Raw genomic sequence first — 10,068 nt, forward strand, 5'->3', positions numbered from 1 at the left:
ATAGTAATAATATAATTGTCTATAATTGTTGCATAGATCCCTGCATAACCTTTTCCATGAACGTAGGGGCGTGAAAAAAAATAGTATGTGTGGCTCGCGAAATGCACACGACGCCCGCGACTGAAATGGCTCACTTCCTACCCTTGCCACACAATATACTATTGCGTAATAATGTCTGTTTTGCCTTAATTTTTTCCTATTTTTTTCCGGTGCTTTTGAAAACCATATGAAATTCAAAATTTGATCTCCCTAACTAGATTCACTTTCCAACAGAAAAAACTAATAAAGTTGAAAATCTAAGCATTATTTCGACAGCTTATCGTGTACACAGATATACACAAAAAAAAAAAAAACACAGAACGTTGTAAAATCAATACATTCATCGCGCCGCTCAGAATCTAAAATCACTCTTTTGTAATTCAAAACGAATTTAATCGTTTTCTCAACTATTAATGATTATTAATTATCAACCAGAATATTTCACTTCGTGTTACGATTTGATTTTGTAAAATGTCTTATATAATTTTATGAATACGCATTTAGTTACCACCTATGGCTTCTTATTATTATTTTTAACTACTTATATCTTATTTTATAAAAAATAAACATATAATAATTCGTATTTTTTTTGACGAAAAACCATTTTGTCATTTTTAGCCTCATTTATGGCCAAAATATATTATAGTTCAGAAGATAGTCCTCAGCCTGTTAGAATGAGAAGGAATGTGTAAGCAGTAAGCGTATTGTTTAAATTATCATTACCGAAAAAAATTCGGTACACAACTATACTGTAGAAAGTGGTAACAAGTAACTAAAACAATCTGGGACCCGACAAGTTAGTCAATTTTTAATTTTAGGACTTAATTCGGAGGCAGCAGTACGTACTGTAAGTGTTTGTATTATATATATATATAAGTCTTGATTACATTTTCCCTTTAAATCCAAGTCTTCCTGGATCCTATATTATATAATATTATATTTGTTGTACAGTTGTGTACAACTACGAATTATTATATTTTTATTTTTTGTAAAATAAGATATAAGTAGTTTAAAATAATAATAGGAATGCATATAGGTACCTAAAAGTTAAAAATACATTTTAAATATTAAAAAAAATTTAAAAATCACTTGCGCCGTGTTCATGACATAAGACAATATATAAAATCAAATCGTAACACGAAGTGAGATATTCTGTTTGATAATTAATAATCTTTAATAGTTGACCTAACCTTTAATAGTTAACCTAACCTATTATATTCAATTCAAATATTTATTCGAGTACCTACTCAAGTACTACCCAAAAGCTAAGATAAGTGGAGCATCACACATAATATTAATTTTAATTAAAACTACAAATTACACATATATACATAATATTCCTGTATAAGTTGTTTAGATTATGATTTCCATACTATGTCTGATTTTTTGTTTTTATTCAATTATCCATTATATACGTACATATTTTAGATAACCTATGATCTAACTATTGTTCTTAGCCATCCCAAAAAATAATGTATGATAACATTTTGTGATGTATAATTAGGTTATTGCAAGTAGGTAGCCATACCAAAACAGAAATTTAATTTAATAATTAATTACTATATGTAAAATGTAAACAAAACCATATAGGTACAATGGTACAAATTAAACAACATAAAATGCTAAGAGTAAACTAATTTTACAACACTTAAACAAAATAAATTTCAAAAAACTCCAATAATAGTTGGGTACAATCAAATATTCAATTGAATAGAAAATCTGCGTGGCTGATTTATGTAATAGTTTCGGAATTTGGTATAATATTTACGACTACGATGGCACGAGAAGTACCTCATTTAAATACAATTGTACACAATATGCGCATTATAATAATTGAACAGCAGTTTATAAGTTGCAGTACAATTACGAAGTTATAAATTAATAGCTGACATTAGGTGTGCTGTTAAATGTTAATTGAAATATTGCCGCCAAATTAATTTTGCAAACATCAAATATTTGTTAGCTCATATAATTGCATTAGACGACCATAATCAATTGTTCGTCTTTACTTTTTTTCACCAAAATTGTTATGGTAGCAAACTATCGCATAAAATTCGAAAACCTAAAACGATTTAAAACTCGTACCACCTAAAGTATGAAGATACGAGTGTATGTAATTCACATCAAAAACCTATCCCTCTCCTCTCAAAATAAATAAGAATATATATTATATGTAATTTGTGCTACATTTAAAAATTAATATTGGTAATTTGCGCCACTTTTAAGTTTGTATAGGTAGTTCGTGTCCCATAAAAACTAAATAAAACAAAAACAAACTAAATCTATGCCATCTTATCCCTACAAAACTTTTAATTTGCACCAATGTAAACTACCATCCATAGGCGGAGATCCTGTGAAATATTGAGGGGGGCTCAAATATTTGGTAATAAACTGACCCGTGGGGGCTTTGCCCCCACACCCCCAACAATCATTTTTACATTTAATAACTCATTAAAATAATTAAAAATTGTCGTTATTATACCTACTAATTAGAATACTCACAAACGCTTAGTTTACATGTTTGAAGGTAATTTAAAATATGCTCACTTAAAGCTTGAGCATCCTGTTTCTCAGAACAGTCGATAAATCCAAGAAATCTTTCTTTAATATCAAAATCTTTTACATATCGAATACAAAGAGACATTTGCTCGTCTTTATAGCAACTAAAAAATAAAAGTCATGATAAAATAAAAAATAAAAAGTAGGATATTGAATATTTTAATATTAAATAAAAGCATTTTATTATTGTATTGTTATATGCATTTCTTACCGTGCTTCATCACACATTATACTGAATATTCCTGGTCCTACTTCTTCTATAGGTAATTGAATCTTTAACACTATTTGCACATATATCAATGATTTCATCTTGTATATGATGACTAGTGTAATTAGTATCTTTGCTAAATATTTCAGAAAACTTGGGCATGTGCTTAGAAAATAAAACACAAGCTTCCTTAAAATTCCCTAAAAACAAAATAAACAGTTCAATAATAATTTCATAGTACCTATATTTATTTTCTTATTTTAAATGATAAAACCTTGATTTAATGATGTTTTGTTTTCATCATGTCCTCTAAAGGCCAATCCTTGAGTTGCTAAATATAGTGTAATATCAATAAGGCTGTTTATATACTCTCTGTTAGCTGCAATTTCTAATTGATGCTGAGTTGTTAGCTGAGTATGAACAGTGCCAGTTTTTTGAACAGTTATATTATGTCCTGACCATTTTGCCATACAAGTCAAGTGAGTTTTTGTACTAGCATGGGCATCAAGCTTTGATTGTTTCCCATTTTTTAAACCTCTTGATCTAACTATATGCACCAAATAATTTAGATATTTTTAATTAGGTACCTATATTTTTATAATTAATAAAACATTGAACATACTTTTTTCCAATTTTTAAATCCAACAGATGTGAATGTAGGTTCAGTATGATTGTTTCCAAATATTCGACAAGCATAACAAAAAATGGCATCTTTATTAATACTGTATTCGAGCCAATTATTATTCACATAATATGACGAATTAAAACCACGTTTTTGAGAACCAAATTGCGTTAAAGGGAATTGCTAAATATTATTAGGTATATAAAAATTAATAATATTAATTAAGTAGCTACAATGCTACATAATATTTAATAATAAAAAAATACAGATTATTACCTATCTATTACAGGTAGGTAATGTCATGTATAATAAATTTATAACTTACCTTTAGTTTTGGTCTTTTAGGACCAGACTCTAAATCACCTAAATCTAAATCAAAATCGTCGACAATTGGTTCAGGTTGATCAGTAGTATCTGTCGATCCTGTGTGTATCTCTTCAATTGTTTTAGATTTAAATTTAAATATTTCAAACATATTGAATGAACTGAATAATAAATTTTTAAAACGTTTTTTCAAGGACCGATATCAAATAACAATAAGCAAAATATAATTTAGAAAATGGTATATTAATTAATCATGATAAACTTTACAACCAATAGCAAACAGCCATAGCAATCTGTCTATAATAGCCGGAATAGCTCACCATAATATCAGGCATCAAGGCAGTTATTATCGTTTCTTGTGATATAACAAGAAAAAGAAATGAAAAAATATTTTTCCCATCTATTTATAGAACCGTATAATATGTTATTGTATATTATTGTAGCCAAATAGCCAATACACTCGAATACTCGATTTGTACACAGAATATATTATATACAAAAATAGTATGACGTTAGCACGTTTATGTGTGATACTAATCCTTGTTAATTATTAAATATAATTTTTAGATCCAAACAAAAACGAATTTACATATAAATTGTATGTAAAATTCTTATTTTTACAGTTTAGGTATTTATTTAATAATAATAATAAATTATCCTAGAATATTCTGTAATCTGTACAAAAGTACGTTTTTGTTTTTTAAAAATTTTTAGGGGGGCTTTAACTTCCAATGATTTATTTTGGGGGGGCTAAGTCCCCGTAAGCCCCCCCCCCCCCCCGATCTCCGCCTATGCTACCATATCTTGCCGGTACATACACCAGTACGGTAGTAGATACGTTTTAAACAGCGGTGTGACTAGGTAATTATAAGTAGAGGGCTCAAAAGGGATGGCCCTTGACCATTGCGGTTTGTGATCGGCATCGTGGAAATATTTTAAGAATTATATGTGTGACAGTTTCTGAAGATATAGCCGCCATTGCGTGCTAATATTGATACATTTTCAGTTAGGTACATGATTATGTGTTGTCTGCAAAAACGCCGTGCTCATGATTTTTCTATGGTGGTGGGATTGCTTTTATACCGAACACATACGTTTTTATCGATATTTATAGAAAAAAAAAACTAAAAAAGTTGAAAAATTAAAATGTCAGTAATCAGCTCAAAACAAATTTAAATATTTTTAAATTTTATCAAATATAGAAAATGCCTTTATAAACATTCAGTGAAAATTTCAAGTATCTGCGATCATTTGTTTTAGACAGTGTTGAGAATTATCTAGATAATTATTTAGTTATCTTTTATCTTATCTCGATAAATATTTGAATTTTATCTAAATAATTATCTAAGATTAAAAAAACATTCATCTAGATAAATTCATCTCTATACAAAAAAATATAATACGCATTTTGATTGTCAATTTATTTGTATGATAACTAGCCAATACTTTAAATTTGAATTGTCGAGTCATCTCAGACTCTCAGTAAAAAAAAAAAATATGTTCATTATAATGTTATTTATTATACAAGTATTATTTTTTATTATTGATATTTTCATTAGGGGCCCGGACACTGTGATCAAATACGAGAATACCTACATTACATTATTACGAATCGTGTAAAATGTGTATTTTTTTCTTGATTTTGATACTCAATTTAAAAAATGTTTTTTTCAGTTATACCTTAGTTATTTATTAATAATAATGTCTACTGCTAACATTAATTTACTCATATAGCCGATGTTTATATAATATTGAAGTACTAAGTAATATCAAAGGTGTACTCTTAAAATGTTTTGGATTTCAATGTGTTAAAAAAATTAAATTTATCTTTCTTTTTATCCTGATAATAATGTATTTATATTTCATCTTTATCTAGATAAATTTAAATTGTGTTATCTTTTATCTTTATCTAGATAAAAAAGTACTTATCTAATCTCAACACTGACTGTGGTACCTCATATTGTATGTTTTTTTTTAAAATTATAAATTGTTGTTTTTTTCTCAATAGTCAATGTACATATTATTTATATGCTATGCTACTGATGAAATTTTAAATGTAATTTATATTAATATTAAATTATTATTAAGTTTTTTTGTTATTTATTCTATAAACACCTAAAATCTAACATTTAACTCATGTCTCTATTATGGCAATAATTAAATAGATAATATTTGATTATTAATAAGATTGAATACCAGAAACAAAAACCATTACAAAAGAAACATATATCCAATTTTAGATTCAGAATGTAGTACCAAATGTATGTATTGATTTTACAATGATGTGTGTTTTTTAAATATTAATAAATTATTTACACTATCATATTATTGATAGAATGTTTAGTTTAATATAATATGACTTTTGTTACTAATTTGAAAATTCAATAATTCGTACAAATTATTATGTGGTTGCGGTACAAGTAGTTAAAGTGATAATATTTTTTTATATATAATTATAAAAATGGTAAGTAATAGAGGAAAAACTATCCATTGACAAGACTTATGAAGGAATTAATGTTATAATATACTATATAAATTTGGAGGATAAAGAGACTATTTCTCTTTTTTAAAATTAATTATATACATAGGCGTGCGCAGGCCTCTTTTTCAGGATATGCAGAAGACTGACAATAGCGCGCACTGAAAGTTATTTTAAGATCGTAAAATTCTGATAATATGTAATACACAATTCACAAATATTGAAAAACCTACTGTTTAATTAAAAAGCTATTGTAATAAATACCATTACACAATACAAGAAGTATGTATTTCGCAAATACTTGGTAGTTGATAACTGATAACTGGATGTTTCAATTTTCCAGAGTCGACGTTCTCCCTCACAGAACTTCAGGGTAGCAGCTGCATACCCTGCATACCCCCTGCGCACGCCCATGATTATATAGGTTTTAATCTAATATATGTATATTTTATCAATAATAAATTTGTTAAGAAAACAAAAAAACCTTGTGTGAAATAAACTTGGAACATCAATTATTGCTTGGTTAATATTGACAACATAGGACCACTAACTAAATTTAGTTTTAAAATAAGACAGAAACAAGTAGAAAAAATATAATTCAATTTTGACATAGGTTAGGTTAGGTCTTAATGACATTCTGAACAAAAAATCTAAACTATATTTATTATATTGTATTCCATTTTCCTAGGTAATACGTAACTTTTTCTAACGAGTGAGAACTTACATTTAGGCCCCTTTAAACGTCCTCAAATCAAATGTACATACTTATTCACATCCACCAGTTCACCATCCTCAAACCTTTTCAATATAGTCCACGATGACTTATATATTTTTATGGACACGTAACACCTCACCTATATAAAGCACTTAGCACACTTCATCAGAGGCCAGCCCCTCTGTATGTAAGGCATTCAAACTTTTGCGATTCACAATTCACATTATGTTTACCCATCTACAGATATCGTATCAAAAGGCAATATAATATTTCAGGGTGGATGTAATTTTATACTACACGAGACCTACTAGCCGGTAAAAAAAATTACACATGTCAGTTCCTAAATCATAAACGATAGAAAAAGGTACACACATAATATGCAAGTTCTTACACGGTAAACATGTAACTACGCATTTTAGGTATATATGGTTCCCGGATATAAAAATGTGGCGTGTAAGTTGGTAAACGATAAAAAAAAATGGCGTCTGGTGTGAATTAAGCGACTAAAAAAAAAAATATAAAAAAATTCAAAAATTCGTATTAGATAAATATCAGGAGCTAGCCGACAACGTCCCGACAAACTGTTGCGAGTCAACAGTTTTACTAGATTTTGATATTGCGTGTTTGATTTAGCATTGGCCGTTGATGAGAAATTAGTGTTTCAGCTTTTTGGTCAAATAAGATACGAACTAATGTTTTTTTAATTTTTTATAAAATAAGATATAAATAGTTAAAAATAATAATAGGAAGGCATAGGTACCTAAATGTTATAATTAGTTATAAGTGTTATCTTTAGTTGTTGAAAATTTATAAAACTTTTAAATCTTAAAAAAACGAAGTACCACGTAAGTAGTTAATTCCACTTAAAAAAAATCTAAAAACTTCACAAACAGTTTTTTATATTTATCTTAATTTCAATTTTGGATGAAATTACATATTAAATAATCAAGAACAAAAATTTTAGTTATATTATTATAATTTAAAAATATAATACGTGTGAACATTAAATTGTATAATATACCTACTATAAATGACTGAGTGAGTCGTGCGCATAATGAATCTGGACTTTATTTTATAGGTACCTAATTTTTTTTATTTTTTATTGAAATAATAGCAAAATAAATAATATTGTATAAAACTAAAAAATGTCATAGACTGACAAATCATCTCCACTAGGAATCATTTTTCTTGATCCAAAATTCATTACAACGTTAGGTTCTACGATTGATATTCGTGTAGGTTTTTCGAAAATTTTCTTTACAAAAAATAATTTCAAATCTCAGTAAACAAGTAATAGTGTTCCCCACTCAAGAGTTTTGATAAGAAAACCAAGTTAGACTTTTTCCTTCTATCACTCAACGTCCGCAAATTAAATTTCATCAGAACTGGTGTATAATCGTGTGGAAGGCAGTCAACATGCAGTACAAAAGAAGCATATTTTAGAAATTTATGCTGAACACGCTCAAATTAGCAAGAGTCACGAAAATTCTGGTGGTCCCAGATCACTACACCGTATTCAATGTGAGACCGTACAAATGCACAGTAAAGCGCTTTTAAAGAACTACCTACACATATTGAACTTCAGATGAAATTCTTTTTATGAAACCTAGCATTTCCAAAGCCTTACACGTGATTTTTTCAATATGAAGATTAAAACTTAAAGTCCGGTCAAATGTGACACCTAGGTCGACTACACGACTACCTGCAGAAAAACTTAAACTGGTACCATCAATAATTAGATAATTATGCTGAATAGGGCTATGAGAACGCGTGAAAGACATATAATGCCATTTTGGAATACAGAGCTCCAAACCAAGCTGCCTACACCAAAATACCAGGGCATTAATTTCATCACTCTGGAGCAGATCACTATCACGAGAGAAATCAATGCGAAAGAATAATTTTATATCATCTGCAAATACGAGAAATCGGCAACTCTTTAATACGGACCTGATGCCATTAATGAATAGAGCGAACAATACCGGGTCACTCGACCACCTTGCGGCACACCAGAGTCGTAATATTAACCATACTCGAATACACATGATTGAATATTATACTAATAATGTGTACTAGACGAAAATGTGAAAATTATTTTCTGTTTAAAAATGTATTTAAATGTTCTATTGTTACAAGTTTCCCATAAGTGTTTATTGTTTGAGTCTTACTCACGTACTACACATATCAAATTTTCGTTCACTATTTTCAATAGTGTGCTGTTAGTTTTGATATTAGATCGAACTGAGTCATTATCAAACTTTTAGGTAATAACAATATTTGTGTTATTTCGTTGGTTTTTTACGATATTTTAATTTCAAATGAGTTATTTGTATATAATGCATAAATATTTGAAAATGCACATAACTCATTCACAATTTACTCTAATATCAGAACCAACTGCAGCACACTATTAAAACTAGTGAACGAAAATTTGCTTATATAGTATACATGTGTAAGACGGTGACAACACATGCGCGCAAAGTCCTTTTAATTTTTATAGTCTTTCTAAGTTCAAAATGTTGAACACATCGTTTGGACCAATATGTTAGATATTTTAATTTATTACGACTATTAATGATTAATAGAATTACTAGAACTATATTTAGATACCTAGGTACTTAAGGATTGAATACCACTGTTAATAAATTATTATTTATTAATAAATTATCATGGATTTATGCTGTTTACTCACAAATTTAATATTTATTTTTAGTTATATCTATCGATTATAGATAATATCAGTATGTAGCATAATATATTACTTCTTAAATGTCTCGAACCACCTTAAGTATATAAGTCTGTGAGATGGGCACATCAATCTATTTAGAGTGATGGCTTTAGCACCACTACAACCATTAAGAAATTGAAACTATATGTCGCACATTTCTACAATAAATTGCTGTTGAACAATGTCACATCCACTGCAGGACGTATAGTTATCAAGCGGAGGATTTGACACAGAGATAATTACTGCGTAACGGGACTTTAGTGACACACTGTACGACGGAAGTCAAACAAAATAATTTTGTCGTGTTGATTCGACCGCCCATCGCACAACCCTACCACGACGAGACCCGACCAATTAAACGACGCAACGATCGCGAACCCGACAGTGGTTAGGC

Source organism: Diuraphis noxia, unplaced genomic scaffold (genome assembly GCF_037042655.1).
Source record: "Diuraphis noxia isolate RWA-SAM2 unplaced genomic scaffold, SU_Dnox_SAM2 contig0005, whole genome shotgun sequence".
NCBI lineage: Eukaryota > Metazoa > Arthropoda > Insecta > Hemiptera > Aphididae > Diuraphis > Diuraphis noxia.